Source organism: Chiloscyllium punctatum, chromosome 17 (assembly GCF_047496795.1).
Source record: "Chiloscyllium punctatum isolate Juve2018m chromosome 17, sChiPun1.3, whole genome shotgun sequence".
Classification (NCBI taxonomy): Eukaryota; Metazoa; Chordata; class Chondrichthyes; order Orectolobiformes; family Hemiscylliidae; genus Chiloscyllium; species Chiloscyllium punctatum.
Genome location: NC_092755.1, coordinates 14,073,795 through 14,099,287, shown reverse-complemented (window position 1 = coordinate 14,099,287; position 25,493 = coordinate 14,073,795). Strand labels below are relative to the sequence as shown.

General features: G+C 41.6%; 1 long non-coding RNA gene across 1 annotated transcript in view; it reads right to left on the bottom strand.

Moving 5' to 3' along the window:
• Window positions 1-5,753: 5,753 nt before the first annotated feature.
• The window catches only part of LOC140487741 (uncharacterized), a 31,033-nt gene continuing 11,293 nt past the window's right edge, over window positions 5,754-25,493 (bottom strand). Inside the window, exons 2-3 of the long non-coding RNA XR_011962918.1 lie at window positions 9,721-9,765; window positions 5,754-6,032 (exon numbers count right to left, since the gene is read on the bottom strand). This is a non-coding gene — a long non-coding RNA (uncharacterized lncRNA). The remainder of the gene's footprint in view (window positions 6,033-9,720; window positions 9,766-25,493) is intronic.

The following is a 25,493-nucleotide window of genomic DNA, read 5'->3' as shown; positions in this document are numbered from 1 at the left end:
GCAAACTGCAAACCATAACCACCGCCTCCTCAGAAACAAATCGACTCAGCAACAATGCTGGAGGAAAGTTTATTTTTCAGTTATGTAACTTGGAGAACTAGTCACTCCTCTCATTGAAAGAAATATTCACAGAGTCTCAGACACAACCTTAACATCAACAGTTCATTCGAGGATCACTACAGCACTGTTTAATATTGAGAAAAATTGATAAATAGTCAGAGTCATGTTGTGATACAGCATGGTTCCAGACCCTTCGGTCCAACCAGTCCATGCCAGTCATAATCCCAAACTAAACTAATCCCACCTGTGTGTACTTGGCCCATATCCTTCCAAACATTTGATATTCATTTACTTATCCAAATGTCTTCTCAAGGTTGTAAGATCATCCCACACAAAAACCATTCTCATTGTAAAAAGTTGTCTCTGATATGTTTTTTAAAATTTTTCTCCTCTCATTGTAAAAACATGTTCCCTATTGTTGAAATCCCACACCATAGGGAAAATTCACCAATGTCTTAGTCAAAAATTGAAAACAATCCCAGCTCCAAACACTTTCAAAATATCACTATGGATCTTCCTCGAGTCCAAAATAAGATTGTCCCCTTTGATCAATGATTTGTAAAATTTACTCGTGTATCTACTGTGATAGACGTTTTCAAATAACTTCTTAAATGCAAATGGTTCACATCAATCGGATTAAAGTAACATTTCGTGCACTACCCCACACAAAAAAAAGAACTAGTTTGTTAACATGATTTGCTCTGCGGAAGTCTACGATGGATTCTTTTATCAAACAAAATCATTTCCACTGTTGTGAGCGCTCGTCTATCTTCTGTGCAATGGTCTGAATTTTAAGTTGTGTCTGACTGCAGATGAAACTGGCTGATCTGGGTAAAAGTACAGTTTGTGCCTTTCACATTGTTAATGTATATTGCTGACTTTAGGTGTTGTCCCAGGCATCGTCTGGCACCATTAATTAGACCATTAATTTCCACATCACTAGCCAGATTATCAGGTGGAGTTTATTGATATGGAATATTTTTGAAACGAAAGCTTCGTACATTTCCAGTATGAATCATGTCAATTAGAGCCATTCACCTTTCCACTCATGGCTTGATAAACTTATATGAGGTCGCCCCCCCGAACTCTCACCCTCCAGTGATAAAGGTTCCAGTCTATCTGGATTTCCAATGGTGGTTCTGTTCCCTCACATTCTGCTGTTTAAGATCCTCCTGCCACCCCAGGTCCACAGACAGTGTCCCTTGATACCAATTCAAAGAAATGAAAGGAACTTGTCCCACCATATTTTTCAATTTTCTTTGGCTTCAAACACCATCAAAAATAAATGTTTGTGTCATTGCTGATTTATGGGAGAATGCCGTGTACACAATATCTGCTGAAATACCTGCCATACCATCCTGAATCTGGTTCGCAGGTTCATCTGTTGCTCACAGACGCAACCAGACATCAGGGAACAATGAACATCGCCCACACCCAACTCTCCACCATTCCCCTCTGTAGTTTGCACTTTGTGAAATCCGTGTTGTCAATAATAATTTAAAAGAAAGTTTCTTTTTTAAACTTTCTTAATTCATGTTGCTGATCTTGGCTGAATAAAGGTATGTTGCTGTCAGCATTTCTGGGGAACATGTCTGCACTTTTTTCATGTCAGTTTATATTAAGACAAGAATTGTCAAAATGTCCTGAGAAACAACGTTTAGAAATGGGCCTATTAGCTCCTCAGGGCTGTACCAACTGTTTGAATATTGATACAGTTCTGCCCCTACTTTTTCCCCATAAGCCAGGATTTACAGCATTGGAGATCATATCTATGTTGATAATGGATTAGACCCTACACAATGTTCCCGAATGTTTACAGTGCTATCACCTGCAGGGTTATGGACAACATGCTATAAATTGGGTCTTGGCTGGAAGGCTCTGTCTTCACGTGATACAGGTGCGATGGGCGAAGTGATCTCTCTCTGTCGTGAAAACTTCCTACTACTCTAAATTCATCTTTCCTACTTTGTCTCGTTCAGAGGCTCTTCATACCAGAAATATTCCAAGCATTCGTTTCAATGAGATCAATACATTCCACCTGATAGTCTGGCTTGTGATGTGGAAATTAATGGTCTAATTAATGGTGCCAGACAACATCACTTTATTCAACTAAAGTCAGCAATATACATTCACAATGTGAAAGGCACAAACTGTACTTATACCCAGATCAGCCAGTGTCATCTGCAGTCAGACACAAAATTCAGACCATTGCACAGAAGATAGACGAGTCCTCACAACATTGGAAATGATTTTGTTTGATAAAACAGTCCATCATAGACTTGCTTAGAGCAACTCGTGAATATTGCTTGATATCTTTTTGTGTGGGGTAACACATGAAATGTTACTGTATTCCGACTGATGGGAACCATTTGCACTTCAAGTTATTTGAAAACGTCCTTCAAAACAGATATGTGAGTAAAAGTTAGAAATCATTGATCAAAGGGACAATTTTTTTGGATTCAAGGAAGATCCATAGTGAGATTTTGTAAATGTTTGGAGCTGTGATTGCTTATATTTTTAACTAAGACATTGACATACAGTGGACAACTTCACAGTTTGCTGTAACATGAAATTCGCAACCTGTGAACCTGGAAGGTAATGGTTCAGAATTTAACAAGGACCTAACAAGGTTCGTGAATGGACCAACGAATGAATCATGAAATTTAACAAAGGCATTTCTGAAATGATTAATTTAGCTAGGATGAATGTAGAGACACAAATTCACATCTCTGTTTGCATTTCAATATGCTATAAATCACTTTTCTATTATATCCTAAAATACTTGCTTCTTCGTTCATATTTAATACACTCTATCTTGTTCCAGTGTGAAGATAGTTTCTTTATTTATTTCACTCAAGACTGTAAGCTGTATTTTTGCCTCAGTATTGACCAAACTCGGTTTGGTGCAGATTATATCACTCGATCTGCTTTTTCAGGAAGTGAATCTCTCCACCTGTTATGTCAAAATAATCTGTTCATGCTTAGTTCGAAATGAATCCTGTTAATATCATCCCAAATTCAGACTCGGTTATTTTGTATTTATTCATTGGAAATGAACAGAATATGACTGATCTGTTCTTGGTGGAGTGGGAGAGGGAGTTAAAGTGTTCAGCCACAGGGCCGTGGGGTTGGTTGGCACGGGTGTCCCAGAGATGTTCTCTGAAATGATCAGCAAGTTAGTGTCCTGTCTCCCTGATGTAGAGGAGTCCACATCAAGTGAAACAGACACAGCAGATGACATTTGTGGAAGTATAGATAAATTTCTCTGGATCATTTGGGGCCTTGTCGGAGGTGAGGTGGAGGTGTGGGTACAGATTTTGCACTTCCTGTGGTGGCAAAGGAAGGTGATAGGGGTGAGGAGTGGGCTGGTGGAGGGGCATGGACCTGACGAGGGAGTCGCGGAGGGAATGGTGCCACCGGAATGCAGATAGGGGTAGGGAGCGAAATATACCCGAGTGATGGGGTCTGTTTACAGGCGGTGGAAGCAGCGGAGGATGATATGATGTATGCAAGGTCGGTGCATTGGAAGTTGAGGACCAGGAGGGCTCCCTGTTGAAATTGGAGGAATGGGGTTCAAGGGCATCGTTGACCACGTGGGAGGGGAAATTGCAATTTTTGAAAAAGGAGGTTATCTGGGATGTTTTATGGTGGAACTGGTCCTCCTGGGAGTAGATGCGATGCAGGCAGAGGAATTGACAATAAAGGGATGGCATTTTTACAGGAGGTCAGGTGGGAGGAGTGTAGTCCAGGTAGCTGTGGGAGTCAGAAGACTTGTAGTAAATGTTTAGTTGGTCACTGGAGATAGAGGTGGAGAGGTCTAGGAAAGGGAGGGAGGTGTCCGAGATGGTCCCTCTGAAGTTTAGGTCAGGGTGGAAGGTCTTATTAAAGTTGATGAACTGTTCAACCTCCTAGTGGTAGCATGAGGTGGCATTGATACAGTCATCAATGTAGCGGTGGTAAAGGTGCGCAATGGTATCAGTGTAGCTGTGGAAGATTGACTGTTCCACATATCTGACAAAGAGGCAGGCATAGCTGGGGTCCATACAGGTGTCCATGGCTACCCCTTTGGTTTGGAGGAAGTGGGAGGATTGAAAGGAAATGTAGTTGAGGTTGAGCATGTACTGCTTGGGTTGGTGTGACAGGAAGAAACGGAGATCTTCGAGGCCTACATCATGGCGTTTGGATGTGTACAGGGCCTGGACATTCTGTTCATTCTGGGGCTTATCAATTGCTTGCAGTTATTATGGAACTGCAAGGACAATGGCTGGGAACTCGGAGAAACCAATGTTTAGGTCTTCTGCTTGAAGCAAATTTAGATCAGAACATTTAAACACCACAAAGCTCACTGTAGGAAATGACAGTGGTGCAACTTTTAATAATATTTGAAACTTTGTTAAAAATAGGGATTTTTAGTCATAGTTTCTGAAATAATCAAGAAAATAATTAACCGTTAGAACAAGCTCTTTCGAAGAGAGAGGATTTGCAAAGTTTGAAACCATACAGTGCTGTGGTTTATTTGAATTCAATGTCGGTCAGAGTTAGATACAGACAAGGTGATCTCTCCATATATTGATTCTGTTAATCTGACAGACCGACATACCTGTCTGTACAAAACTGTATTATTTGTTTAGTTGATCAAAATTTAGGAAACAGATCAAACAGAATGTATTCGGCTGGGAAGGTGATGGATACAGAAGGCAGAATCAAAAACTGGGAACATTAAATCTGAGAGAGTTACAAGGAGTACAAGATCAAAGACATGATAAGGTGCATGTCAATATGTTCCAGACGTTAGTGAATCGATTGAGTTTGTTCGATGGTCGAGAGACTCGTGCAATGACGTCCTGGAATCAGACCATGAAACAGAGATCGAAAGGTCGATTTGCAAATGTCACTTCGATGTGATCGCTTCACACTCTGTGTCCTGATATAGGCCACATTGGCAGATGTTTCCGCTAGATTGCATCCCCTGGGTTTATTTTCTGATCAGAAGTGAGATGTGTGGCTTGCTGCTGGCACATAGAAACAGGAAGTTGCGCGCCAGCTGAGAATGATCCATCAGGCGCTACTTTCCGTATTATCAGCACAAACAGTCTTCCTACCTCTGAGGGTGAACACACACTGACAGGGTCAAGAACAAACGGACAGATTGCTGTAGGTCTCAACGTTGTATTCAATTCCATTCCCATTTCCCAGAATGAAACAGAAGAGACACAAGGTTATTTCAGCTAGAGTAAATTATCTGTCAGAGAGATAAGAAGAGTTACCATCGGGTGAAAGGAGCTAAATGACAATATGTAGTTTCGCTCATAAACCTATGTTTAAAAGTAGAAAGCTTGAGGGAAGTTAATAAGTAAATCTAAGAGACAGCATTCATTAAAAGTTGGAAAAGTAAAGTTTAAGCAATAAAATTCAGCATGGTAACTCTTCTTATCTCTCTGACAGATAATTTACTCTAGCTGAAATAATCTTGTGTCTCTTCTGTTTCATTCTGGAAAATGGGAATGGAATTAAATACAATGTTGAGACCTACAGCAATCTGTCCGTTTGTTCTTGACACTGTGGAAGTGATATCATATCGGAAGTGGTTGATTCTGTTTTCCGGAGAGGCAATGAGATGTGACATCGGGTGTAAAAAGTGGATGTAATGCTTCTTGACTTCAATCAGGTTTTTGACCAGATCTTGCATCTTCAATAAGGTAAGGGTTCATGGGATCTGGTGCAGTTTGGCAAATGCATCGAAGGTTTATTTGTTGGCAGAAGGTGATGTTTGAAGGTAGTCATTGTGAAGACATCTTGTGTCCAGTGGCTTATTATATGACTTGGTGCTGGATCCTTTGATGTTTGCAGAGTATATGAAAGGTCTAGTCAAGAATGGAGCAATTTTGATCAGTAAGTTCAAAGATGAGGTGAAAAACATTTGGTTTTGCAATTAGTGAGGAGGAAAGCCAGTGTGACATCGATGACCTTGCCTGTCGGAGAGAAGAATTGAAAACAGAACATTATATCCTAAAGTCTGTGAAGTAAAGCATTTTCAAGACTAACAATTTAAGTGAATATATGATGTATTGTTAGAATCTACAAAATACAAAGGATAAGCGATCTTCAGGAATCCTGAAGAAGGGCTCATACCCGAAACGTCAATTCTCCTGTTCCTTGGATGCTCCCTGACCTGCTGCACTTTTCCAGCAACACATTTTCAGCTCTGATCTCCAGCATCTGCAGTCCTCACTTTCTCCTCGATATTGTGGCTAGACCATTAATTCAGGAAGCTGGGGTCTGAGCCCACAGTGCTGCCACATCAAGACGTGAATTAAGGTTGATAATTAAACAACTCATTGAAGGAATAAGCTCCACAGATATTCCCTTGCTCTGCTTTGGAAAGAACAACACATCAGCGCAAAAGTTAAGGCTGAAGCGTTCACAGCAACCTTCAGCCAGATGTGCCAATTGTCTGATCCATCTCAGCATCTTCCATAGATCACCAATATTACAGATACCTGTCAGCAGGGAATTCGCTTCGCTCCACGTGAAATCAAGACACTGTTGGGCGAGTGGCACTGGTTACTGCAAACGCTATGGAGCCTGACAAAATTCTGGCAATAATACTGATGACTTGTGCTAGCCAAGCACTCCCGGTACAGCTGCAACACTGGCATGGACAATGTGGAAAATAGGCCAGGCATGTCCTGGGCACAGAAAACAGGTCAAACCACCCCGGTGAATTACTGCCCCATCAATCCATGCTCAATCATGAGTTAGGTGTAGGAAAGTGCTTTCCACAGTGCTATCAAGCAGCACTAGCTCAGCAATAACCTGCGTAAATGTGGGTCATGCAAGGCCTACTCAGCTCATGACTGAATTACAGACTTGATTGAAACATGGACAAAGAACTGAATTCCAGAAATGAGGGGAGAGTGACAGCCCTTCACACTAAAGTCACATTCGACAGAGTGTGATATTATGGAGTCCTAGCAAAACTAGATTCAATGGGTATCAGTTGACAACCTCCCTGCTGCCTGCAGTCAGACCTCCCACATTGGAAGATGGCTCTGCTTGTTAGAGGTCAGTCGTCTCAGCCAAAGCAAATCTCTGTTGGAGTTCCTAAAGGAAGTGTTCTTGGCCCAATCATGTTCAGCTGCTTCAGCAATGACCTTCCCTCCATCAGAAGGTCAGAAGTGAAATCTGCATTGATCTAGCACTTTTTCTGTGACTCCTCAGTCCACATTCAAACGCAACAAAATCTGGACAATATCCAGACTTGAGCTGACAAGTGACAAATAGCATTCACACCACAAAACTGCGAGACAAAGACCATTGACAATAGGAGTGAATCTAACCAAAACCCCTTGATATTCAATAGTGTTACCTTCACTGAATCCCTCACCATCGACATCCTGGGTTTTATTGTTCATTAGAAATTGAGCTGGACACTCCATATAAATACAATGGTTGTAACAACAGGACAGAGGCGAGGAATACTGCAGCGAGTAACTCACCCTTCTGACTTGCAAAGCCAATTGACTATTTAAGAGACAGAAGTCAGGAGAGTAATAGCACAGCTCACCCCTTGACTGGATAGGAGCACCTTCAACTGCACTCAAGAAGTTAGGCATTGTCCAGGACAAACATCCCACTTGATCAGCAGCACATCCACAAGTGCCCATTGCCTCCATATCTGATGCTTAGTACCAGCCGTATGCTGAAAAATGAGTTGCTGGAAAAGCGCAGCAGGTTAGGCAGCATCCAAGGAGCAGGAGAATCAACGTTTCGGGCCTAAGCCCGTCTTCAGGCATACCTGCCATATGCACTATCTAAAATACTGCACTGCAGAAACTTAGCCACTTCCTTAGACAGTATCTTCCCACTACCACTTGCATCTCAATGGACAAGAATAGCAGATACTTGGGAACAGCACCACTGTAAGCTCCTCTCTAAACCACTCCTGACATGGAAATATATCATCGATCCTTGACTGTAACTGGGTCAAAATCTGGAACTCCCTTCCTCAGGCCATTTTGGAACATGTTATTTCAGAAAGGCAGCTTACTGCCATCGTCTGAAGGACACCTACAGACAACTGAAAGCAACCACCGTGTTCCATGAGTCAATAAAAAAAATCATTCAAGCTAACATGACAGTTTGAGAAAGTGGTTGAGGAGGCACTATGGGTATGTAATAAGCAATCAAAAGGTTTGGAGCAAAGTTCCAGAATCAATCTCTACCATGGGAGCTTCAATTAATGAAAGAGTATGAAATGAAAATGCTGGGGTAATGAATGATAATCACAGACCTACCAAAGTTTTGAAACATGTGAAATGGTTCAGTATTGTCCTTCAGAGGAGGATGTGTGACTTTCCTACCTGGCCTGCCTACCTGTTCAACAAAAAGGCGATGGTTCCTTTCCTGTGCCGAACCTGACTAAGAAAGTGAGGACTGCAGGTGCTGGAGACCAGAGTTGAGAGTGTAGTGCTGGAAAAGCACAGCAGGTCAGGCAGCATCCAAGGAGCAGGAGAATCAACGTTCCAGGCATAACAACTTCATCAGGTATCTTAATGAAGGCCTCATGCCTGAAACGCCGATTCTCCTGTTCCGGATGCTGCCTGACCTGCTGTACTTTTCCAGCACTACAGTCTCGACTGAGAAGCCATTTGGTTGTAATAAAGCTTAAGAAAGATCAACCATAATTAGCCGAGCAAGATGGCAGACCTTCAAAAAGGTAGCTGATGACCACCTTCTTGGGATATGTGACTAACTTTTTCATAAGTCAGTGCAGAATTCAAAAATGCAAATTATGGTGAGTCAGGCTGTTCAGACAGAGCCCGGTACACATTTAAGATTGATGATTGGATGCAAAGTCTCCTGTGGTGTTGCTGTGAACAGCAAAAGAGTTCTTGCCAGTATTGCACTCCAATATTTGTTCATGAAGTAAAGTGTCAGATTTATTGCATTTCTGTGCTTTCTGTGCATTTCCCACATTAGGATCACAGTGGTGATATCATGAGACCAGGATTCTCGAACTCCAGTTTAATGTTGAATGGCCAGGGTTTGGAATACCATCGTTTGCCCAGGGTGAAATTTGAATTTAAAGAAATCCTGGAATCGGAAAGAAAGCCAAATGGTGACCATGTAGCCCGAGTCAATGGAAAAATACAAAAACAGCTGCTGCACGAATGCCAAGGCATCTGTCACCTTTCCATGGTCTGGCCGACATGAGATTCCAGACCCACTGGGAAGTTAATTGACTGTGTTCTGAAGTGGCTTTAGCAAGTTATTCAATGGGCAATTGGGGATAGGGACTCATCGCTGACCCGAACCAGAAAGTAATACGTGTAACAAAACCTCACAACAACTATATCAATTAAATGTAATTGTTGCGGCAGTTCCTGATGACATTTCATGTATTTCATGTGAATGTTCTAACACACACTTTGAGTGATGTTGCACCGTCTAAACGGACTACAATATAAATCATTGGTCATTCAGAGTAGATCCAGTTCAACATTTAAGTTTAATAGCAGAATTTTCAGCACTGAATTTTTAACCTAAATAAAAGTTTTCAATAAATAAAATATGTTGCAATTCGTCTTCATTAATTTGTATTCACTTCTACAAATGGTCAATATTCTTAAAACATACATGTTTCGATTTGAATCTTACCAACAAATCACTTTGTTCATCTGGCTTTGCTGTCATCATCACTTCCTTGAAGCCAATTAAGCATTTATGTAAATAAACACAGAAATAGAATTCTCAGAATAGATTACAGAACCACAAAACCCTAATTTATATTTCCCCACAAGCACCGCACACGAATTGTGGAAAAAATGCAAATAACTCAATGGATTCCAATACTAATTGATGTTAGGACTTTTTAATACATAAGTTGTATGATTGTTGAATGACAGAGGTATCAGTTCTCATGTTTAGTCAAAAATCTATAATTCAGAGATACATTGGCACAGCTAATATTTCTGTCTCTCTTTTTCTCTCTTCCCCTCCTGCCTTCTCCCCTTTTTTCTTTCTATCTGATGCCGTGTTTTGCCTCTCCACAATCGGACGATGTTTTCCTTAATAACCTGATCCAACACCTCCCCAACATATCCTCTCAGCCACATTCATCCATTTCATTAGAGGGATTTGAGTCAAGATTTTCTCAAAAATCTGTCTGAGTATTGAGTGATCTGGAAATACTTGATAGGAATGAGGCTGCAAGACTGGGATAGCGTTTTCATTGTATCTCAGCAGTATTATTCTTGGCTGAGGAATGTTTAATGGTTCAGGGCAATGCTTATTGAGACTATAATTAACCTTTACTGCACATCTCATGGAATGTTTAATATTGTAGAGGTCGATTTATTCTGTATCGACTCTGTGTCGTACCTACTCTGGGAGGGTTTTTTTTAAGGGAACCCTGGACGCAGCTCTACTCTATGTCTAAACCAAAATATATTTGACATGATTGCATTGGACAGTACAATATAGAGGGAGATTTACCCAGCACATTACATGAGCTGTACATTCACAGAAAACATTTGATGTAGCCGTGTAAAGGGGCTTGGACTCCTACCCACTGTCTTTGTGATTTTGAAATGCTTGATACCAGAATAAAAAGGGAACAACACTATGCACCGAAACTTTGTTATACAAGCAGATTATCATCTACAGGCACATACGCAAATCATCTATGAACAACCCTTGCAGTGTTTAATGGATGAGTGCTGAGAGAGCTTTAATATGCAATACGTGTCTATTCCATGCAACACATGCCGACAGTGTGTTTGATATGGTCGTTTAAATGTAGTTTTGATTTGTCTTTAACCTTTTCTGTGACAGTCGTGGTTGTGTTTGACAAATATTCAACAGAACTGGAGGACTCTATGACTATAAATACAGTCACTGCATTCGAGGCAGAATGCAATGCCATCAAACAGGGAGAAAGATGATCCCTGTCTTTTTTCATGATGAGGAGAGATTGAAGCAGCTGGGCTTCAAACACGAAATTTAAATGAGGCCTATATAATTCTGAAAAGAGTAACTTAGAGCAAAGGTCAATGATAGGGAACCAGAAGCAGCTTGTTCAGCCGATGGAGTTTGGTCTTCCAAACAATGACATCATGGCTGAATTGATAATCCTCACCTCCACTTCCCAGCGTTTTAAATGTAAGCATTGATTCAATTACCAAATCAAAATCTGTCCATTTCAGCCTTCGAAATACTGAATGACCCAACCTCGACAGTCTTCTGTGGAAATGAATTCCACAGATTCACAACATTCTGGGAGACAAAATTCTGTTCTGCCTGAAAATTGTGACCTCTAATTCAGAGATTCTACTCCCTGGTCCGAAACTCTCCCACAAGGGGAAACAACATTTCTGCATTTACACCATCAAGTTTCCTGAAAATAATAGATGTTTCAGAATGTCACCACTGAGTCTTCTATGTTCCATTGAGTATAGGCCCAAACGACTCAATCTCTACTCTCAAGACAGTCCCTGCATCCTCAGGATCAGTCGACTCAACCTCGTGTGGATTGTCTCACATTCCAGTGTACCTTTTCTTTGTGATATGAGTCCAAAGAACAATTCACAGTATTCCAGCTGTGGTGAGAATAGAGGTTTTTTTCAGTTTTAACAAAGATTATAGTCATACAGACATCCAGCAAAGAAACAGACCCTTCGGTCCAACTGCACTGACCAGACATCCCAATCTGACTGAGTACCATTTGCCAAACATTTGGCCTACCTTCCTCTAAATGTGACCTGTTCATACACCCATCCAGGTGCCTTTTAAATGCAGTAATTGAACCTGCCTCCACCACTACCACTGGCAGCTTTAACCATACATACACGTGAAAAGGTTACCCCTCAGGTTCTTTTCAAACGTTTCTCCTCTCACCTTAATCCGCTGTCCTCTAGTTTTGGATTCTCCCACTCGAGGAAAAAGGCCTTGGCTATTCACCATATCAATGCCCCCCATGATTTTATAGGTCTTGTTCAGGCCACTCCTCAGCCTCCTTTCCTCTCACTGCAGGGAAAAGAAAAGCCCCAGCCTATTCAGCCTCACCTTATACCTTAAACACTCCAGTTCCAGCATCATTCTTGGAAATCTTTTCTACACCCTCTCAAGTTTCACAAAATCCTTCATAGAAATGGTCAACCAGGTTTGTCTGTAATAATTCTAAATGTGGCCTCACAGACGTTCTGTAGAGCTGAGACATGACATCTCGACTCCTACACTTAATGTTATGACCAATGAAGGAAAGCATGCCAAACACCATCTTCCCCACCCTGTCTCCCTGCAACTCCACTTTCAAGGAATGATTCATCTGCACCCTTTGGTGTCTTTGCTCAGCAAAACTCCCCAAGGCCCAGCCATTAATTGTGTAAGTCCTGCCCTGGTTTGCCTTACAAAAATGCAACACCTACATTTATTTAATGAAGCATGGGTTCATGAAAGGCAAGTCAGCTTTAACTGATCTATTGGAATTCTTTGAGGTTATAACGAGCGTGGTAGACAATGGGGAACTGGTGAACGTGGTGTATCTGGATTTCCAAAAGACATTCAGCAAGGTGCTGCACAAAAGGCTGTTGCATAAGATAAAGATGCACAGTGTTACGGGCAATGCATTAGCAAGGACAGAAGAATGGTTAACTAACAGAATGCAAAAATTGGGGATAAATGGGTGTTTTTCTGGTTGACAATCAGTGGCTAGTGATGTGTCTCAGGGATCAGTGTTGAGACAGCAATTATTTACAATGGTTGGGACTGCAATTGTTTACAATTCAGATAGATTGCTTCAAGTTAGAGACCCAAGTGTAGAGTGTTGTAATTCACAGAAGCCACTTAAATGAGTGATAGGGCACAGTGTGCAGAAGGATATAGACAGGCTAAGTGAGTGGGCAAGAGTTTGGCAGATGGAGTACAATGTTAGTAAACGTGAGGTCATCCATTTTGGTAGGAACAATAACAAAGTGGTCTACTTTAAAATGGTGAAAAATTACAGAATGCTGCTGTGCAGGGGGACCTGGGTGTTCTTGTGCATGAAACACAAAAGTATGGTTTGCGAGTACAGCAGCTAATTAGGAAGACAAATGGAATAATGTCCTTCATTGCCAGTGGATAGAGTTTAAAATTAGGAGCTGCAGCTGTATAGGGCCACACCTGGAGTACTCTGTACACTCTTCATCGCCTTACATGAGATGGCACTGGGGTGGGGTTTGCTGAGGAGGTTGACTGTGTTGATTCTGGAAATGAGGGTGTGGGCTTACGAGGAGAGATTGAGCAGACTGGGATTATACTCATTGGAATTCAGAAGAATGGGGGACCGGGTTTGTAAAATCATAAATGGGATAGATAAGACAGAAGCTGGGAGGCTCAAAGTTTGGGAGAAGATTTGTAGTTCGGGTGCTCGTTGTTGTGGTTCTGTTTGCCGAGCTGGGAATTTGTGTTGCAAACGTTTCATCCCCTGTCTCGGTGACATCCTCAGTGCTTGGGAGCCTCCTGTGAAGCGCTTCTGTGATGTTTCCTCCGGTATTTATATTGATTGGTATCTGCCGCTTCCGGTTGTCAGTTCCAGCTGTTCGTTGCAGTGGTCGGTACATTGTGTCCAGGTCGATGTGTTTGTTGATAGAATCTGTGGATGAGTGCCATGCCTCTAGGAATTCCCTGGCTGTTCTCTGTTTGGCTTGTCCTGTAATAGTAGTGTTGTCCCAATCGAACTCATGTTGCTTGTCATCTGTGTGTGTGTGGCTACTAAGGATAGCTGGTTAAGCCAAAGTCTTCACCCAAAGGGTTGTGAATCTCTGGAATCCCCTGCCTAGTGAAGCAGCTGAGTCGAACCTGTTGAATATTTTAAGGTGAAGATAGATTTGTGAAGAGTAAAGGAATGAAGGGTTATCGTGAGGGGTGGGTAAGTGAAGTCTCAGTCCATTGAAAGATGATCCACGATATTATTGAAAGGCAGAGCTGACTCATGGAGTCAGATGGCCTCCTCCTGATTGTATTTCTTATGTTCGGATGTTGTTATGTTCTAACAGGCCTCCAATTCAAAACGTAATGCTCTCTAACTACTAAATAAAAACTGAAAGAACTGTGGATGCTGTGTATCAGAAACAAAAGCAGAAACTGCTGGAAACGCTCAGAAGGTCTGGCAGCATCTCTGGGGTGAAAGGCTCACCAGTTTATGGTTCCCTGGCTTTTCCATCCAACTTTCTTCAATAATGCTGCCCCATTAGTCACTCTCCAGTCTTCTGGCATCTCATCTTTGATTATCAACAATACAAATATCTCAGCAAGGGGTCCAGGAATCTCTTCCCTAGCTTCCCACAAAGTTCTGGGAAACACCTAATCTAGTCTGTAGGATTTATTTCCATTTTTCTACTTTAGACCTCCAACATCTCCTTTTCTGCAAAATGAACTCATTTTATGATCACATTATTTATTTCCCTAGCTTCTATGCTCCTGTCTACTGTAAATATTGATGCAAAATATTTGTTTAGTGTTTCAGCCATCCCCTGTGGTTCCATGCATGGAATGCCATGTTGATCTTTAAGGGCTGTATTCTCTCCTTAGATATTCTTTTAACCTTCAAATAATTTTAGAATCTTTTCGGATTCTCCTTCATTCTATTTGCCATAGCAATTTTATGTCCTCTTTTTTCCCTCATGATTTCCTGTTTAAGGATACTCCGACTGCCCTTCTACCCTTCTCAGGATTCACTCAATCCCAGCTGTCTATATCGGATGAATGCCCCCTTCTTTTTCTGGACAGAAGTTGCAATTTCCCTCATCATTGAGCTTTCCCCATGCCTTGCCCTTCACACAAACAGAAACATACCATCACTGAACTCTCATTGTCTCATTCTTAAAGGCCTCCCACTTGTCAGCCATCCCTTTACCTGTGAATAACCTCCCCAAACCAACTTCTCAAAGTCTAATACCATCGAAACTGGCCACACTCGTATTTGAAACTTTTCATTTTTAAATCAATTCTATCCTTTCTCATCATTATCATTAAAGCAATAGAATTATGATCACTTTCCCTGAAGCCTGCCCCTATGGACACCTCAGTCACTTGCCCTGTCTTGGTTCCCAACAGAAGGTCAAGTATTGTGAACTGTCTAGTAGGTGCATCCCCATATTGAATAACAACATTTTCTTGTACACACTTAACCAATTTCTCCACCTTCCAAGATCTTAACACTACCCCAAACTCTGTTTGGAAAGTTAAAATTCACGATCATTATCCGTTTTTTCTGACAGATAGCATATTCGCTTGTAAATTTCCCATTAACTATTAGGAGGCCCATTTTACAATCCCAGCAAGGTCATCACCTCTTTCTTATTTTTATGTTTCATCCATGTAACTTCACTGGGCAGTCTCCAAGAAATATCCTCTCTACATCCAGCTGTAATGTTCTTTCTAACCAAAACCACCACTCCATCTCCTCTCTTGCTCCTCTGTCTATACATTCTATAGCATCTATATCCTGGAACATTAAGCTGCCAGTCCTGTTCATCCCTGAGCCACATTTCTGTAATGGTAATGATATACTTGTCCCACATTCCCATCTATGGCCTATGTTCATCTGTCTCACATGTTAGGCCTCTTGCATCAAAGTAAATGCAGTTTCGCAGCCTTCCCTCGCTCTTGCCGAACTGTTATCTGCCTTGACCCCTAGAACTGCTCACCATATCACACCTCAAACATTTCTCTTTTCTCACGATCTTGTTGGTTCCCACCATCCCCCTTACTGGTTTAAAACCTTCAGCATACTGCTAGCAAATCTCCCCACAAGAATATCGGTCCCCTTCCAATTCAGATCCCTCTTATACAGGTCATTTCTATCCCTGAAGAGATCCCAATGATTGAAAAATGGGAATCCGAACCCCTGCAGCAGCTCCTCAGCTACACATTAGCTGCTCGATCTGACTGTTCCTAATCTCAATATTCCATTAGTTTTTAAACAAATCCCAACATGACATTTGCCATCCTTATTGATAGTTGAAATTAAAAGCTAACTTTTTGTGGTTCGGAGATGCAGACTCCCTGTAGATTTCTGAATTCAATCTCTATCTTGCCTGTTAAAATGCATAACTTCACGGTTTATGTCTGTTCTCATTTATTTCATCCACATTACATTATTATGCAAAGCTCCTTGTTCACTCTCTTGTCCTATCTGTATCCCTCCACAAACTTCTTTTTGTGTCATACTCACCACTTGTCTCCGCTCCAACTTTTGAGTCATTCGCAAACTTGCCTGCAATATATTCACTTTCCTCATCTAAGTCATCAAAATACTTTGTAATTTTTTTTGTTATCTCCAGAACAGACTTATGTGGTACTCCACAGGTTGACATCCTGTAAAATAAAACACTTAATCAAACTTTTCTGATTGGGATTTCAAAACACCTCTCTCCATGTTAATACAGTCCCTCCAAAGCCAAGGCTCCTTTCTTATTCAGTAATCTTATCCATGGGTGCTATCAAACACCTTCAGAAAATCAAAACATTTTACAATCACAGTTTCCTCCATTTTCTCCAAGAATTCCGATACTTTTATCAGGCAAGATTTCCATTTTGTAAAGCCATTCTCAGTTTTCTGCTATAATATTCCTTTTTAAAGACTCCACCATTTTTTTCAATAAATGATGTTAAACTAACTAGCCTCAGTCAATATTTGTGTGCCTTAACTTTTTATGAGTGAAGGTGTTGGGTGAAGGATCTACTATCAGCCCTCACTTCCAACTGCTGGAGAAGCACTGTCATTGCATCTACTGTGAAAATCTCAACAAAATTTATCTATGTTCATTTCCTGAGAAAGCAATTCCACAAATGTTCTAGCTCATCACCTTCTGCTGGCGGTCCCAGATTTTACGAAGCAACTCATTGAAAGTCAACAAGGCTAATTAGCATCAAATCAAGATCAATATTTGAGCAAAAATATCTCAATTCCTGGTCACGTATTTTTGTTCATCTCTTTTTCGGACATTAGCTTCGACAATGTGGAGACTGTGTGGGTGGAGCTGTGAAATACCAAGGGACAAAAAACATTAGTGGGTGTCATACAGAGACCCCCAGACTGCAGTGGTCATGTTGGAATAGTATTAAACAGGAAATTAGCCAAGCATGTGATATGGAGACATCGGTGATCATGGGTGATTTTAACCTGCATCTAGATTGGACAAATCAAATTAGCCATAATGTCTAAGAAGGGGAATTCCTGGAGTACAAATGGGATGGTTTTCTTAACCAACATGTGGATGAACCAACTAGAGAGCAGGCCATCTTAGACTGGGTACTGTGTAATGAGAAGGGAATCATTGCCAATCCAGCTGCGTGAGACTCCTTGGGGATGACATGATACAACTTTTTTATCAAGATGGAAAGTGAGCCGGCTGATTTGGAGACTAGAGTGCTGAATTTTAATAAAGGAAACTATGAAGATATATAAGGCATGAGTTGGGGTTGATAGATTAGTGGAAGTTGCTTAAAGGTGTGACAGTAGATAGGCATTGGCAAATATTCAAGGAAATCATGGGGGAGCTGCAACAACTATTTATTCCTGTCTGGTACAAAAGCAAAATGGGTAACAGGGCCAATCCATGGCTTATAAAGGAAATTAGATAGCATCCAATTGAAGGAAGAAGCATAGAGATTGGCCAAGAAAAATAATAGGTCTGATGTTTGAGAGCAGTTTCGAATTCAGCAAAGAAGGACCAAGGGATTGATGAAGATGGGGAAACACAGTACAAAAGGAAGTAAGCTTACAGGGAACATGAAGACTGACACTACAAGGTTCTACAGTATGTGAAGAGAAAGAGATTGATGAAGACAAATGTAGGTCCCTACAGATGGAAATTGGGGAAATGTATAACAAAGGACAACGAAACAGCTGAACAATTGTATACATCCTTTCGTTCTGTCTTCACAAAAAACGACAGTTGTACAGGAGGTTGGTGAGGCTGCAGTTGGAGCATATGTTCTGTTTTGGTCATCTTGCTCGAGGAAGGAAGATATTAAACTGGAAAGAGTGCAGAAGAAATTTATACGGATGTTGCTCGCACTCAGTGGTCTGAGTTATAAGATGAGGCTGAACAAGCTCGAACTTCTTTTCTTGGCAGTCCAGGAGACTGAGAGGGGACCTTGTACAAAATTATGAGAGGCATACACTCAGTCTTTTTTGCCAGGGTTGGGGAATCGAGGATTAGATGGCATTAGTTTAAGGTTAGAGGGGAAAAGTACAAATGGGAACCTGAGGGGCAATTTGATTACACAGTGGCTGGCACGCGTATGCAATGAGCTGCCAGCGGAAGTGGTTGAGGTGGGTACGTTAACAAAATTTATCAGCATTTTGACAAATACATGGATAGGAAAGGGTTAGAAGGGTGTGGACTAAATGCAGGGAAATGGGGCTAGCATGGGTGGACATTTTGGTCAGTATGGACCAGTTTGGGCTAAACGACCTCTCTCTGTGCTGTAGGACTCTCTGACTCGAAGATAGAAATCAGGTACCAGAAATCCTGGAGAATGCAAGATTTATTGAGAGGGAAGAACTGAAGGAGGTCAATATTAATAGAGAAATGCTGCTGGGAAATTGAGGGGATTGAACCCGATAAATCCTCAGGGCCTGATAAATCTACATCCCAGAGCACTTAGGAAATGGTTCTAGAAATAGTGGATGCTTTGGTTGTCAGGATTCACTAGATTTTGGTACAGCCCTTGCAGATTGGAGGGCAGCTACTGCCACTCCAATACTCAGAAAGAGAGGTACAAAGAAACCAAGGAATGAGAGACCAGTGAGCTTCAGATCAGTAGTGGGGAAAATTATCAAATCCTTTATCAAGTACTTTATGGCCAAGCATTGAGAAAGCTGTGGCAAGATCAAACAGAGTCAGCATGGATTTATGGAGGGGAAATCATGCTTGTCAAATCTATTGGAATTCTGTGAAGATGTAACTATCAGAGTCGACAAAGGGGAACTGGTCAATATGGTATATTTGGGCTTTAAGAAAGTTTTTGACAATGTCCCACTTAAGACATCACTGTACAGTATTAAAGCGCATGGGATTGGGGTAGGTGTACTGAGATAGATAGAAAACAGATCGGTCGAGAGGAAACCGAGTAGGGCTTAAGGGGTCCGCTTCAAATTGGCAGCCAGTAGCTTGTGGGGCGCCGCAGGGAGCCCAGCTATTAACAATTATTTTAATGATTTGGATGAGGGAATAAAATGCAATATCTCAAGGTTTGCAGATGATACCAAGTTGGGTGGGAGGGTGAACTGTGACGAGGATGCAGAGACCCTATGGCATGGTCTGGACAGATTGGGTGAGCAGGCAAAACAATGGCAGATGCAGTTATTTTGGATAAATGTCAGGTTATTCACTTTGGAGACAAAAGTAAGGTGGTGGATTACTACCTGACTGGCTGTAAATTGGGAGAGGAGAGTGTGCTGCAGGGCCTACATGTCCTTGTGCACCAGTTGCTGAAGGTAAGCTTGCGAGTGCAGCAGGCAGTAAAGAAGGCAAATGCTATATTGGTCTTCATTGTGAGATGCTTCAAGTACAGGAGCAGGGATGTGTTGTTACAGTTAGTTATACAGAGCCTTGGTGAGGCCACACCTCAAACACTGTGTGCAGTTTTGGTCTCATTTTCTGAGGAAGGGTGTCCTTGCTTGGAAATAAAATACGAGGATAGATTGTCCAGTTTAGGATTGTATTCACTGGAATTTAAACGAATGGGAGGGGATCTCATTCTAACAGGACGAGACAGGGTAGATACAGGGAGGATGCTCCGGATGGTGGGTGTGTTTCAAATCAGGGGACACAGACTGAAGATTTGGGGTGGATCATTTAGGACAGAGATGAGGGAGACATTTCTTCACCCAAAGAGTGATGAGCCCGTGGAATTCATTATCACAGGAATTAGTTGATGCCAAGACATTAAATGTATTGAAGAGCGGCTCAATATAGCACTTAAGGCAAATAGTTCAAAGGGGGAGTAAACAGGATGAGGTTGTTGAGTTGGACAATAAGCCATGATCATGATAATGACAGCGCAGGCTCAAAGGGCTGAATGGCCTCCTCCTGCTCCTATCTACTACATTTAAGAGGATATTGCCCTGAGAAAACCATGGACAGTATTAGTGCTTCCCCATTTAACTCAAAATATCACTCATCATCCCACCCGAAAAATAATATGGAGACGTAACCACTCAAATTTCAATGACACATCACCTCCCAAGTGTCAAGATGTGATGACTGAAGTGCAGCTTTGCTCAGTCTTAACACAAGATGTCATTTTGTTCTGTGATTGTGTGTGTGACTGCAAATCTATGTGCGCATGTGTCTGTGTGCGTGTATCTGTGTATGTATGTGTCTGTGTCTGTATGGTTGTATGTGTGTGTGTGTGTGTGTGTCTGTGTGTGTCTCTGTGTGGGGATGTTTGCATAACTGTGTCTGTTTGTGTCTCTGTGTAGGTGCATGTCTGTGTGTGTGCGTGTGTATGTGTGCATGTACATTTCTGTATCTGTAGCCATGTGAAGCACATCATATCTCCTTGAAACTACTTTCTTTGTCAGAGGCCACCAGCATGCTCCAGTTGCTGGAAGGTGCTCTGATGTATTTCAGATTGTGTGCCTCCATGTAATGTAACTTTACTGCTTGATGAAAAGACTGATTCATAAGAGACAACTTCTATCACCAATTTCTCACTAACAATTACAGAGTGTCATGATGAGTTATTATCTTTAGTTTTAGCATTTAAGGTCACCCTGACAGCACATGTCAAACCAATGGAAATCTTCCCATTCATTTCTCTCAGCCAATAGGGACTCTCTCCATGTATAGTCAATGTTCAAGACTGTCATACCATTCTTCAGCGTTCCTAAAGCGGACCCTTTGGTCCATCACTAGCTGCCTGGCTGTAGGAATCTCACCATGCAGGAAGTAAGTTCACATGTCACATGCTTCTATTCTGTGAACATGCCCAAGATACACTTGTTGGATGATTTAGGGACTCTCCATTTGAGAGGACACAGAATTCAAGAATTTGTCATGTCACCTCCAAATCTCAGCATTCTAACTGGGATACCTTCACCCACATCTCAATTCAACCCAACAAACGCTGCATGTCTCCATTCCTTTTCATTCCACCCTCTGTATGTTCCAGGAACACAAAACTCCTTGCAAGGGCATCCGTACCTCTCAGATTATTCCAGACCAGACAACCAAGGGAAAGGGAGTAAGAAAGGACTGCAGCTCAGAGTCAAAAAGCGTGGCGCTGAAAAAGCACAGCGGGTCAGACAGTATATCCAAGGAGAAGAGTCAACGTTTGGGGCATAGGCTTTTCATGGAGTGTCCTGCCCGAAACATTGACTTTTTGGTCAGAAGTGAAGACTATTGTTGGGACAAGGTCTGCTGTTAGAATTGGGCAGTGAAAAGTTAGTTGTCACTCTAATAGAATGCCATAATACAACATTCTTGTGGATGGATTATCTCATGCTCCAAATAAAATACAATGAACATCATTGTTATGTGAATCATGAAAAAATTGGAGAACATTAACAGACTGATAACAAAGTCACAAAGCCACCAGTTGACACAGGAGAAGAAAACAAAGAATACAGATAAGCAAGTTCAAGCAGAATTATCAGAGACCATATTTGATTGAATGACTGAGACAAAACAAGTACAGATGACGAACAAATGGATATTTTCAGTTCAGAGAAATTAACTGAGCTACAGCGGAAAGATGAAACACTGAAGCAATATATTGAAAGGCACACACAGAAGTAGAATCGGAAAGCATTCCCAAATGTTACTAACCTAAAAATGATGTCTTGATGAGAAAATGGAGGCGATCACATATTCAGGCAGATGGGAAAGTGGCAGAAATTCATTACCAGGGGCTTTTCGAAAGGAGGTGTGGCATGGAGCACCTGAGCTACCTGTAGGTCATTGTGGGAGTGATAAAACTCACCAAAATACAAGAACATTTTTACTGGTCGAGACTGCACTAAATGGAGTTTACAGTTGATAGAAATGTCAAACATGTCATGCATCTGGAAAACCTCAGGCAGGAATAGAACCAGCACCTTAATACCCATCCCTGAATTTGAGGAACCTTTTACAATTCTTTGAAGAGGTGACAAGTAGGTTAGACCAGGGAAACCCAGTGAATGTGGTCTACCTAGACTTCCAAAAGGCCTTTGATAAGGTGCCACACGGGAGGCTGCTGAGCAAGGTGAGGGCCCATGGTGTTCGAGGTGAGCTACTGGTATGGATTGAGGATTGGCTGTCTGACAGAAGGCAGAGAGTTGGGATTAAAGGTTCTTTTTTGGAATGGCAGCCGATGACAAGCGGTGTCCCGGAGGGTTCAGTGTTGGGGCCGCAGCTGTTCACATTATATATTAATGATCTGGATGAAGGGACTGGGGGCATTCTAGCGAGGTTTGCCGATGATACAAAGTTAGGTGGACAGGCAGGTAGTACTGAGGAAGTGGGGAGGCTGCAGAAGGATCTAGACAGTTTGGAAGAGTGGTCCAGGAAATGGCTGATGGAATTCAATGTGAACAAATGCGAGGTCTTGCACTTTGGAAAAAAGAATACAAGCATGGACTACTTTCTAAATGGTGAGAAAATTCGTAAAGCCAAAGTACAGAGGGATCTGGGAGTGCTAGTTGAGGATTCTCTAAAGCTAACCATGCAGGTTGAGTCCGTGATTAAGAAAGCGAAAGCAATGTTGTCAATTATCTCAAGAGGGTTGGAATATAAAAGCACCGTTGTGCTGCTGAGACTTTATAAGGCTCTGGTTAGGCCTCATTTGGAGTACTGTGTCCAGTTTTGGGCCCCACACCTCAGGAAGGAGATACTGGCACTGGAGCATGTCCAGTGGAGATTCACACGGATGATCCCTGGAATGATAGGTCTAACATATGAGGAATGGCTGAGGATCCTGGGATTATATTCATTGGAGTTTAGAAGATTAAGGGGAGATCTAATAGAAACTTACAAGATAATACATAGCTTGAAGAGGGTGGACGCGAGGAAATTGTTTCCGTTAGGTGCGGAGACTAGGACCCGTGGACACAGCCTTAAAATTAGAGGGGGTAAATTCAGAACAGAAATGCGCAGACATTTCTTCAGCCAGAGAATGGTGGGCCTGTGGAATTCATTGCCGCAGAGTGCAGTGGAGGCTGGGACGCTAAATGTCTTCAAAGCAGAAATTGATTAATTCCTCGTGACGTCAAGAATTTAAGGCTACAGGGAGAATGCAGGTAAGTGGAGTTGAAATGCCCATCAGCCATGATTGAATGGCGGAGTGGACTCGATGGGCCGAATGGCCTTACTTCTGCTCCTATGTCTTATGGTCTTACGGTCTTACAAGGTTCTTAACTGATTCAGTAGGTCCCCTACATAAAACAAAAAGTGGGAGGCAGTATTTGTTAACAATAATAGATGAGTCCATTAGATTTGCAGAGGCTATTCCATCTGTGCAATATCACTGCTCGAAGGATTGTAGAAGAGTTAACCCAGTGTTTAACTCAATAAAGACTACCCACAGAGATACAACCAGATCAAGGATCAAATTTTACATCACATTTATGGCAGGGAGTGTTAGAAAGGTGGCATCAAACTTCAAAGACCATTAACAAATTTAGGGAAGACCATATTGTGGGCTTATATTCAAGATAATCCAACCAACTGGATAAAGGAATTCCATTTGCACATCTTGCCAATAGGGATGTACTAAATGAATCTGCCTCTTTCAGTCCATTTGAATGAGTGTTGGGGCACGAGCTGAGAGGACCACTGAAATTAAATAAGGAGAAATTAGTGAGTCAGAGTTCAGCAACATATTTGAACTGTGTATCAAATTTTAGGCAATGATTAAATTGAGCGGGGGGTTGGCTAGATGGCATTTAAAAGTAGCACAGCACGTGATGAAGCAGGAAGCAGACAAGAGATCGAAAATTTGGAATTTTTTGAACATGGATAAAGTGTTAGTGTTACTTCCACTTGAACAAATAAAAGCAAAATTTAGTGGAACTTATCAAAGTGAAAGAAAATTGAGTGAGGTGAATTATTTGATAAGGACTGCAGATAGAAAGCAATCTCAGAGTGTCATGTGAATATGCTCAAATGATAATTTGATCCTGTGACAAAGCTGTTACTTTAACAAGGTTAGGTTGTCATTCGGTCTTTTTTCTTCTGGAGGTCATAAAAACTCAGGTTCAGAAAAAGTCTGAGTTTGGAAGGGTTCTAGGGCCAATTTGACAATAGCTAACAGATACTGCCGCAGGCAGAATGCTTTCAAGTTTAAAAAACAAACACTTGTATATTGAAAGGGAGCGGCCAGTTCACCCAGCTCAGCTTTTCTCTGGTTTAGTTTTTTTTAGCAGTCGTGTGAAGAAAGACTGCTGGACCCAAAGAAGCATGTCCAGGCTGGTAATCTCTCTCAGGTGTCTATCCTGTGATAACTTGTGTTTGATATGACCATTTGTGCCAAGGGGTGCTTGTGGGGATGTTGCAAGTACCTTGGAACAGATACACTGTTAGGTTTTAGGATAGGATAAATTATTCGGTATTCTGTTTCTGTTCTTTGTGTTTCATTCAGTAATCTTTTAAATAAATCCTGTTTGGTTTACAATGAGGTGGTTTAACCAGCTGACTCTCTCCTTGAATATCCACTGTACACCTTCTCAAAACAACTAGCAAAGTTAGGGTCTGGGCTACCTTCTTGAAATATTTTAAGGGGTTTGGTCTGGTCCATAACAATCGAGAAGGAAAGTAAAAGGAGAGTGTGTGACTGGAATCAACTCGCGTGACAAAGTGAGTTCACAGGATTCTGAATTGGACTTTCCTCAAATTAAAATGGACAATGAGGACGTTCTCAAAATTTGGTATAAATTATTGAGGTACCTTCCACCGGAAATCAAAGTGACCTGAAAGAGTTATTTCTATTACATGGGTGAGATATGTGGGAATAAGCTGGGAAGTACTAATTTAATTATGCATGATATAGATATAGGAAATGCTGTTCCAATTAAGCAATATCCTTATAGATGTACGCCAAAGAAAGTTGGTATCGGTTCAAAGACAACTTGAACGCATGTTCCAAAACAACAGCATCAAAGGGAGTTGCAGGAATTGGAGCTCAGTCATAGTAATGGTGCCACAACCAGATGATTGTGTGCAGCCTATTGCAAAGTTAATGCACTTGCAGCGTCTGATCCATACCCACTTCGACATTGAGAAAACTGTATTGAAAAGGTAGAACAAAGCAACTTATATTTGTAATTTGGACTTGCTCAGAGGATACTGGCAGGTACCTTTATCCAAAGGAGAGAAGACAATTTCGGCTTTTGTAACAATGAATGGATGTTACCAACTTAAAGTCATAGAGTCATAGAGATGTACAGCATGGAAACT